This window comes from Fukomys damarensis, unplaced genomic scaffold (genome assembly GCF_012274545.1).
Source record: "Fukomys damarensis isolate Sample0158 unplaced genomic scaffold, DMR_v1.0_HiC HiC_scaffold_5, whole genome shotgun sequence".
NCBI classification, from domain to species: Eukaryota; Metazoa; Chordata; class Mammalia; order Rodentia; family Bathyergidae; genus Fukomys; species Fukomys damarensis.
This window is the reverse complement of record NW_022900917.1, coordinates 67,217,708-67,228,575: the sequence shown is the minus strand read 5'-3', so window position 1 is coordinate 67,228,575 and position 10,868 is coordinate 67,217,708. Positions and strand designations below refer to the sequence as shown.

The window sequence follows — 10,868 nt, the reverse complement described above, 5'->3', positions numbered from 1 at the left end:
ACAGAAAGGAAGAAGTCATTGCAGAATCCCTATCTGGAATTTTCCTTGAATTTCTGTATCTCCGTGGTTCTTTCAACAATATCCCAGTAACACAGTCTTCTTTGAAAAGGACATAATTTGGATTTGACGACACAAAGTTAATCAACATGCTAAGATGTGAACTCTATCCTTACTACTAGAACTCAGCTCTCTTTGGTTGTAAGTCTTTCCTAGGCATTTTTTAATGTCAAAATTAATTTTGAGTATAGATATTTTTCAACCATAAATGATCTATCTTCCTGAACTTTAGAGGTCTGTAAAGACTAGTTAGTTGCCAGATCCCAGAAAGTGGAGAAGGTATAACTCAGTTCTGCCTAACGTGTGGTGGAAATTCATATGGGAAATCTGAAAACTAAGGCTTTCATGTGGCCTCAAGATATCTTTCACCTGATGATGGTCTACAGCCTTGGTAGCAATGAGCACTTCCCACATAGTTGATACTTTAAGAAAATGGAATTTAACCGATATTCAGCTTAACTCTTCCTGATTTCAAGACTTACAGGAAACTAATATGGAACAGAAGAGGAATAGTTTTGTACAGTAATATCCAAAACTTTACCAGAATAGAACACACCAAAACCTAGTTTGTCATTAGCAACATTTTCTGCATGTTTAGGCAATGAATGGAAGATGAGTAGATATCCAACATTTATGTCAAGTGTAAGAGAATTCTGACAGATGGAGGGGAGGTAGAGGATAAGACAGAAATGAAGGGATAGAAACTAATTATAGAGATTTAGTATTTGAAAACTCTTCTTCAAATTTAAATTAATCATTAATAATTTATTTCTAATCTATAAAATACATAAATCTGAGAGATGGCCCACTAGCTCTATTTCAGCATTCCCACTTTGCTTAACTTGTCTTAAGTTTCCATTGTACTGCTCTTTTAAATATTGCTCATTTCCTTTACCTAAAATTTACCTCTTTGCTTTATCACTGCAAACAGCAGCAGAGACAGCACATTATGCTAGGAATGGAAGTAGACCGAAACGCTGAAGAGACAGTTCCTCTTTCAAAATTCAACCATCAGCACCTGATGTTTCTGGTTTCCTGTGTGAGGAGAAAGCTCTGCCCTAGACAGCTAATTCACCAAAGTATCATTTCCTCAAGTGTCATTGAGTACAGGAATCTACAAAAGTCTTCTTCACTGATGATTTCTGTTCTCAGAGATGTATAACCTTACTGTTAAAAGAATATTCTTGAATATATTTATTCAATATGAACTTTTAAAGTTCAGCTATCATTCCTTATCCTAAGATTCATTCTAAATGTGGCAAAATTACTATACTTTTGAAGATTATTGCAAGGTACTAGGTAATGACAATCTAATTAGACTAGTGCTGTGTAATACAAAAGAAATTATAACTTTATACAGAAATACCTCAGCTCACAAATGTTTCTATCCCTGCACAATTTGGTTCACAAACAGAAACATTCGCAAAATTTTGCTTCCTTCCTGAATTCTGCAGCCGGTGGTGAACAGGACCATAGTTATCTTTTCTTTTCCAGAATCACAGAATGAATTAAATTCAGGGACTGAGGAATCACTATATTAAGATACAGATTTTACACATTAAAAGTTGAATGGTTTTCAATGTTATTTTAAAGTAAATATTGCATTGGTTTTATAGTAATGGAGAATAATTTCATAATTCAACAATGTAATTAATAATGGCTATGAAATACTAAAATTAGCAATAAATAAATGTCTATTTATATATCTATCTGGTCTGACTGACGAAAGTGTTCAGGCACTCTATTTCTGTTTTTCTCACAACACCAATTAAACTGAGATTCTGTTAATGAATACACTTTGAATGACAACATAAATTTCAAAAAGCTTCTTAAAAGGAGTGTTTACCTTTTCATGCCTGAACATTACCACATGACCTACTTTTTCTCTAAAAAAAATATGATTTTTAACTAAAATTTCATTTATGGTATCATTTCATGTTGCTTTGTTTTTAATCTTTGAAAAACTTATTCTGAAATTTTCCAGCATATTAGCATTTTCTTAGGATTCCTTCCAAATTTTGCTCATTGAAAATTTTGACATATTTATCTATATATAAAACTCTGTTCATTCTTAATGACTAATCAAATGGTTTTAACTGTTTAAAGATTTCTGCAGAAAGAATTTTTATTTCACTCTCCTAATAGCTAATTAAGAAACATTCACCACTCTCTGCCCAGAACCCTACAACTGGATTTGAAATAACGGGCAGATCAAGGGTCCCCTCTGCTGGCAGAAAGACAGACCAGAGACTCAGTGCAAAGCCCTGTGTCTGGCCTGCCGGCCTCAAGGAGGTTTGTGGGCAGAGAAGGGGATACAAGGAGGGGAGGCAGCAGCAGGAGAAGGATTGAAATCCACAGTGTCCCCAAATCAACACTGCACATTCTTCACCTTATCTGTGCCAATTTGTCATCTGGAGTGTGATGTGCTTTATATGTTTGGGTTAACTTGGTAAATTAAACAAGCTGGTTATTTGTTTTTTAAGGGATGAAGTCTCAGCAAATCAGCTATCAGAACATTAATTTTAGTCATAAATAAAAAGCTATAATTTCCAACACTTAATGACTTAAATTAGTATCCCTCTAAAAGCATATTTCATTTTGTTTAAATGTTAATTATCACTTTTCCTTGTTCACTTGGTTATTACGCATTAGGCTAATATTTCATAAATACTAGTATTTGCCAAGAACTATTTTGGATGATGGGGACATTTTGCTAAGGAATTTATAAAAACATTTAGTATTGCAGTCAATATAACAAAAGCTGTAGAAAATCGGAGGTAGGTATACATGTTATGGGCTCTTGTCAATATACCAGTAGAAGTGGGATTTAAAGCAGGCTGAATGGTGTTCTGGAAATTTCACAGAACAGAAAACTGTTGTCCTGATTTTTGCCAGGTGAAGTCAGAAAAGCAGGCTCAAGAGAGAAGAGCACAAGGTGAGTGGAAGCAGACAGCATGTGGTTGGTGTGACTGAGGTGGACAGGTGAGGCCCTCAGAGCACAGCTGAAGAGGAAGAAGGCAGGTGCCCCATGAAGAACAACCATGTGCAGCTGTGCAGGCTTTGGGTGGGAGGAAGCAAATACTTGTGAATATTGCCAAAACTATGGTAGGCTATCAGAGTTGAGATAGGGTAAGGTTTTAGACAGGAGACCAGTAAAATCAGTATGACAGTAGATTACCAAAGGTGGCGTAATGCCACGGCCTTCATATTGCCATATGAAGACTGATCAGAGATATTTAGGAGATGCCCAGGCACTTTGTAACATGATCTCACATAAAAAAGAAAGGAATTTAAAAACAGAGGCAAATTTTATGTGGAAGAAATTCTAGTTTGGGTATGTGATTGCAAAATTCTGAGACAAAGTTCACAGATTATCCATTGGTTAGTGAGCTGGCTATTGAATTATCTTAGACCCTGTCAGCATTCAATTTGATTATTGAATAAAATCACTCTTTGAAGAGATATACTTTGAAGAGACAGGTAAACATGTGCATTGCATTGTTATTTATGCTATATTATTTATTCTTATCTTTAACTTTTATCTCCCATTGGTAAGAAGGAAAAGAGAGTCAATCCCAAACTGGAAGATGGATTTTCCTAATATTAGAAATCAAATACATTGTCTCACATTTTACAAACAGAGAGTAATAAAATGAAGAAGGAGCTCAACTGAGTGGTCTGTGAATAACTTTTTTTTTTTTTTTTTTTGGTACCGGGGTTTGAACTCGGGTCCTTGCTCATGCAAGGCCGGCCACCGAACCACTGAGCTAAATCCCCGGCCCCTAGAATGCTTTTTATTTTGGGTCATGGCGATCCCAGGGCATGAAGCCGGCAAGTCAAGCAGGCTGGCAGACTTCTCAACAAATTTGTTGGTAGTCAGTTTTGCCAGTTGCCACCAGGGGTTTCCAGCTGGTTTTTTATCAACCTTATTCTAGCACCTTTAATTCTACACACATTCCTACATCATAGAAGCCAATCACTTCTCTGTTTCGAAGTTCTGCTAGTTTTGCCTTGGTCTGGACAGTGTCCCCTATCCATGTGTTGCAGCCTAGCAACCACCCGCGATTAAATCATGAAGGCTCCACCCTTGTGCATAGGTGAGTGCCTTATATGAAGGAACCAGTTGAGGTCCTCTTCTGTCACATGAGCAAAGTGCATGTCCTCCCTGCAGGATACAGCAACAAGGTGCTCTCCTGAAAGCAGAGATCCAATTTAACCAGACCTGAATTGCAAGATCTTTGGTCTCAAACTTTCAGCCTCCAGAACCATGAGAAATAAACTCTGTTCCTTATAAATACTCAGTGCAGGGGAAAGCGGCTGGCGTGGACTTCAGATCTCCCTCCACCGACTGGCAGCGCCTTTTCCTGATGGCGCCATTGATTGCTCCGGACCCAGCGCCAGGAGGGTGAATTTTGGGAAAACGCTGGTGTGGATTTCAGATCTCCCTCCATTGTCCAGGCTGCACCTTTTCCTGAGGGCACCATTGATTGCTCCAGACCCAGGAGAGTAGCTGTGCGGGCGCCGCTGAGCATGCCGCCCCCTAGCTCTCAGATCCCCTGATTGTGCCAGTCCTTGGTTGTACTCCACAGAGGCATGGCTGGCTATAAAGGGTGGTGATTGATCCTATTGTGTTCCTGATTGTATCAATTGGGATAAAGGATAGGGATTGATTTGATGAGTTGTTGTCTCAACTATGAAAATGATAATGACTATAAGTCATTAGAGAATCAAAGGCTGGGAAGCAACGATATCAGGAAGATTTAATGACCCAGAGATTGAATCAAGGGCAACGCAACAGCAAAAATAAAGATGAGAAAACACTTAGGCAAGCCACAAATACAGACTTCCAGTTCACCAATGGCAAACAGTAGGGCAAAAGAGGATGAAAAGTCTGATAGCGAACCTCCAGGACACTCAGAACTCACAGCATAGGAAGTAACAAAACTGATCAATCAAGCTCTAAAAAAATTCAAAACAAATAATTTCCCAGATAACCATAGAGATGGTGAGCAAAGTGAAAGACATGATTCAAGACTATTGCAAAGATAAAATCTCAGATATAATCTCAGATTGCAAAGATAAAAATCTCAGATATCCACGGCGGCGTCCACCACGGGGTCCTGGGAGCGCAGTGCAGGCCCTGTGAAGGGCACTGCTGGACGGCAGGACCCCGGAAACAAGGCCTCACCGGAAAAGAGACGCAGCACGGTTTCAGGGTGCTCGAGACGCACTCACTACCCCAGAGCTGAGCCCGATAAGATCATCAGCCAGGTGAATGCACTGAGAGGTCTGTATAACACGCTAAATTATGACAGAGTAGTGCTAATATATAATTAAATATAAATGATATATTGACACGAATGTTTCAGTAAATATTAGAATGTTATTATTAAGTATTTGTAAATGCCCAAGCACCTTTGGATGAGAGGCAAACGCCTTTGTACACAGATGAGCTCCAGACTCTGCCTAGAGGCCAGTGGGATACAGACAGGATGCTAGAATGGCGAGCACTTGACAACCAGCGCTCTAGTGTGTCTGATGTGAGCCCTCCTGACCCAGCACCAAGCACTGTAAAGACATAGTTCAACTAGAGTTTCCATCTGACCCAGCTATACCTTTGCTGGGTATCTTCCCCCAAGAATCAAAAGAATCATACCACCATGATATATGCACACCCATGTTCATAACAGCAGTCTGTAATAGCTAAAACTTGGAAACAGCCCATATGCCCATCAACTGATGACTGAATGAAGATGTGTTTTTTTTATACAATGGAGTACCACTCTGCCATAAAGGAGGAAGGCACCCAGAGGCTGGAGGACACTGGAGAAGGCTCGAGCCTCTGGAAAATGTGCCTGACAGAGCTGGGGAATTCACCAGATTGATGGGGTAAGGGATTACAAGGCATTAAGGAGAGCAGGAGTCCACACTGTATTAAATACATAAACAGATATCTTGAATATTTCAAGAGGAATGTTATATTTAAGAGCTTCATATAAAATATCTACAAAATATTTCGAAGTTACAAAGGGTGAATAAGGAATTTCAGAACAGAGATGCTTATAGGTCTACCCAGACAGGTGAGCAAGGGGACCTTCATGATGGGACAGACTGAGTCCCGAGCCTTGGCCAAGGTCAGTGAGAGTGCAGTCTCTTCAGGGACATTCCCAGCAAAGTTGCATGACACGAATAGAATCATAAGGAAGTATCAGACAAAGCTAAATGGAGGGGAATTCTACAACGTCATGGCGTTTCTAAAAATATCAGTCAGCTAGGCATAGTGGCGCACACCTGTAATCCCAGAACTTGGAAGGCTGAGGCAGGAAGATCACTGCAAGTTTGAGGGCAGCCTGGGCTACATAGCCAAACCCTTTCTCAAGAAACAAACAGAAGTATTAAAATCAGGGAAGTTCAGGCAAGTCTGGGCCTGTTCCAGACCGAAGGAGGCCTAACAGTCCTGCTGCTAACTGCAGTGTGCGCTGTTGTACTGAGTTCTTTCACTCTGAAGGAGATTCTGAGGCTGTTGACAAAATTGTCACAGTGCCTGAGGATCAGGGGTAGCAATTTATCCCTGTTGGTTTCCTGATTTTGATGGTTCAATCTGTTTGTGGGAGGGAGTGCTTGCTTGTAGGAAACATGAAAAATATTCAGAGTGATGGTGCACTTGAGGACAGCTTGCTTCTAATAGTTCTTTGATCTGTGCTCATGACATCTCAATAAGCTTTCCATTTAAAAAGAATATTTTTAGAGGCCAGGGATTTAGCTCAGTGGTTCTGGCACCTGCCTCACAAGTGCAAGTGCCCGAATTTGATCCCTGGTACCAAAACAAAAAAAAAAAAACTTTTAGGCAATGTTGTGAGGTGGAAGCAACTGACAAAGCCAGCAATTGGAATGCCCAGCAGGACCGCAGGGACAGCAGCAGGTGAGAGGAGTGGACAGTTGGCCACTATACCTTCATCCCACATGCGTCCATAGCCCTGGGGTCGGAGAAGGAGTGGACAATGGGAGGACTGTGGGCGAGGAAACTGAGGCACAGTGGGTGAAGCACATTCCCCGCGGACGGGGGCCCAGGGCAGAGCAGGGTTCGGTTGTCTCAAGTCCAAGCTCCCATCTGCAGGCTGAGTCTGTACTGCTGGGTGCGTCCCCTTCTCCTGTCTGCCAGCAGGCCGGTGGGTGACACTCACCTCAGCTTCTGCCGGATGGGGAGTTCGGCAGGCCCCACATCAGTGCTGTCAGATGGAGAGTGGCCAGCGCTCCTGAGGGCCAGGACCCCTGAGGGGCAGGGGCCACTATGACCCCAAGGAGCAGCTACCATCCTCTCCCCAGTTCCCACACCAGGGCCTGCAGCAGCAAGGAGATCGAGGCCTCATTAACCAGTGACCTGAAAAGTGCAATTAGGATGAAAATTAGATGGCATAATTAGCTAGACAGGTAAATAGCTCCCTGTCAACACCAATCAATCCTTCCTGCATAAAATCAGCTGGGTGAGGGCCGGGCCGGGCAGGGTGAGGAGTTCCCACAGCTGCTGCATCTTGGGGTGTGGCCAGATTAGGCTGGGTGTCCCCCCAGGGGCCCAAACTTTACCCAGCCACAGGCCCTTCTGAGCCGCCTCCCATGAGTCCCCAGCCATTGCCTCCTTCGCATGCAGTGGAACTGCATCTCCATCCCCAGGGCTCTCATCTGCCAGCCCCTTTCAGTCTTGTTTCTTGCTGCAGAGTCCAACAGTCCAAGCCCTATCTCTAAGGGTTCTGACGTGCTTGGAAACTGCGGGAGTGCTTATTTTCCGTTAGTTTATTTGCAGGAGCTTCTTAAAAATTAAGATCTAACTTATAAGCAATAAAATTTACCCATGTCGTTGTACAACTCTGTGAGTCTCTAGAAACGCATGCATTCGTGTCGCTGTCACCCCGAGGAGGGTACAGAGGGCGTGGGTTACAGACCCGGCCCTCCTGTGGCAGCCTCTGTCACCTGTCCCTAGAGCACACCTATTTGGGGATGCATAGAAATGGAGTCAGAGAGGTCAGCCAGGGGTGTGGTCTCTCACTTGGCTCTGCTTAGGGGGCCCTGCTGTGGCTGTCAGTAGTTTGCTAGCCTTTAGGGCTGTGGGGAACTTCATGGGTGACCCTCAGCATGGCTTCGCAATGGAAGGACTGGTTCTCATTGGGGAGTTTATGAATAAAGCCACTGTAAATATGCATATGCAGGTTTTCGTATGAGCATAAGTTTTCTTTTCACATTGGTAAATATCCAGAAGTGAGATTGCTGAATCTTATGTTGGGGATATGTAAGAAACTGCCACATTCTCCTAGAGGCGGTGCTATTTTGTACTTTTCTCAGCACATTTACCAGTACATAAATTTTACGAAATGAAATCATGCGTTATTGGCAACTGCAGGACCGATTGCATAATTTTTTTCCTTTTGGTACCAGGGATGGATCTCAGGACCTTTCACTTGCCATGCAGGCTCAGCGCCACTAAGCTACATCCCCATCCCTAATTATATAATTTGCCAATGAAACACAAAATGTAAATGTGGGGCTCCTTATTCAAAAACAAAAAGAAACAAATACTATTTGAGATACTAAAACCTAAAAGTTTTTCTCTCTCTTCTGGAGTCTTTCTTTTTACTCCTGGTGTTTTGTGTGTGTGTGTGTGTATTTTTAACTTGGTCTTTAATGTTCTAAGGAAAAAAATAAAGTTTAGAATTGTCAGTGCAGGGCTGGGGATTTAGCTCACTGGTTCTATCACCTGCCTTGCAAGCACAAGGAAAGAATTGTCAGCACAAATTTTACCATCTGTCTTTATATTGTACAGTGTCATGTTCAGTGCAGATGGAAGAACATTTAACCTGTTTGTAGTCACTGGAATTCCTACTGTGCATTCCACCTGTACATGATCATGCTTCATTCTGGCCAGGAAGTGGGGTGCTGCACAATCACCACTTTTGTTTTGTTTCCCTTTGCTTACATCCCACCAACACTCCACCTCTAGTTTCCTGATGGACAGTAAGAAAGAGCTGCAGTTTGTCCTTCCCTTCCCCTCTTTGTTGTCATTTTGAGCCCATGGTGACTGACTGATGAACAAGGGAACAGGACTGTTGAACAGGACAGAGAGCCCATAGTAGAATATTTTAGTTATTTGTATGTTTTTTTTAGAGTGCTACCTTTTTTTTTTATTACTAGGGATTGAACACAAGGGGTTCTACCATTGAGCAATATCCTCAACTGGAGGTCTTCCTTTTATGGGACAGATCTTGTTAACTTGCCTAGAATGGATTTGAACCTGTGATTATCCTGCCTCCTGAGAAGCTGGGATTACAGGCATGCACTACCATGCCTGTCTGCTGTTGCTTTTTCCCTGCATTTGAAGCAAGTTTGAGTTTGAATAGAAAGCATGGCTTCTTGGTCCAGTGTACCCCACCTAGTCACTTCAGAAACCACCCCACACTCCTTTAGTCTCTGCCCTGGCTGTGTGGCCCGGAGCTTGGTACCCACGGACTATGGACATCCCACGGGCTCAGGAGCCACGCATGCCTCTCTCCTGCTCACACTGCTGTGGACCTGACTTTGAACCAGGGCATGACGATCAGAGCAGTCAGAGAAGGCAATAAACCAGTGTGCAGTCCGTCTGAACCAAGGCCCTTGCGGCAGTGCAGGGAGAGACTTTTCCCACATCTACTTACTTGTGACAATAAATTAAAAGCAGTTTTTTGTAATTTAAAAGGATACAATCCTGTTTTTGCTTGTCTTTGTTGCTTTGCTGTTCAGACCGGGTTACTAAATTACCCTGGCTGCTCTTAAACTCGGTCCTTGACTTGGGCTACCCAGTAGTTTGAACTGAAGCGTCCCCGGGGTTCAACCTGATCAGACTGCGCTGTCTCTCCAGGAAGACCGTGAATTCTGCTCTGGTCCCACAAGGCTGGAACCCTGCACGGTGGGTGGTACTGACTGGTTTCCAGAAAACATAAGGAAATTCTCTGCCCACACAGAGGCTCTGATCCACGCGTGCTTCCTTTCCACACCAAGGGAGCGCCAATCCTTGGCACCACCTGGGTGTCCTGCAGTTTAATTATGTTCTGACACTGCCTGGCTAGGGTCAGCCCCCCCCCCGGGCCTGCCCAGTTTGGATGCCACTTCAGGGAGTGGGTCCCGATCTCTCTTGGCTTTCATTAGCGGTCCCCAGAGCCCCTACTTCAGGTTCCATAACTTGCCATGTCGTCTCCAAGCACACAAGGAAACTCTACTTGCGTTTCCTTTATTGTAACGAATATTGTGTCAGTTAGCTCTGCATTACTGTGATAAATTACCTTGGAGGAGGAACGATTTTCTGTCTCACGGCTGCGCAGATTCCATCTGCTGCTTTTGGGCCGAGGAATCGCCACGCGTCACGGTGGGGGACGCAGAGCGAAGCTCCCGGGGTCTTGGGAGCAGAGGCAGGCGAAGGCTGTGGGCCCAGGGTCCCCACGTCCCCTCCAGGACACGCCCCAACCTCTGAGAGGTTCCGTTGTCCTCGTCCAAGAGCCACGGAGCGGGGCCCCAGACCCCAATGGACAGCAGAGGGGAAGGCACAGGATCTCCCGGGTCCTGGGGTACCCCACCCTCTCCAAGCTCAGGATCTGGGGTTCCTATGGGGCCCGCGCCCCACTCAGGGTTGGCGCACGGATACCCGGGAGCCCTCGACGCGCTTATCTCGGGAGCCAGGAGCCGACGCCGAGGCCCGAAAACAGGTCGGCGGTGCCCGGAGACCGAACGATCTAGGGGCTCCAGGCCAGAGCTGCCCGCGCCCCGCCTCGGCCCGCTGCGGCGCGCCC

The 10,868-nt window shown here is 44.1% G+C and overlaps 1 pseudogene; it reads left to right on the top strand.

Annotated features, from left to right (window-relative positions):
• LOC104853365 overlaps nucleotides 1-10,815 on the top strand; it is a 19,076-nt pseudogene extending 8,261 nt beyond the window's left edge.
• The last annotated feature ends 53 nt before the right edge of the window (nucleotides 10,816-10,868 follow it).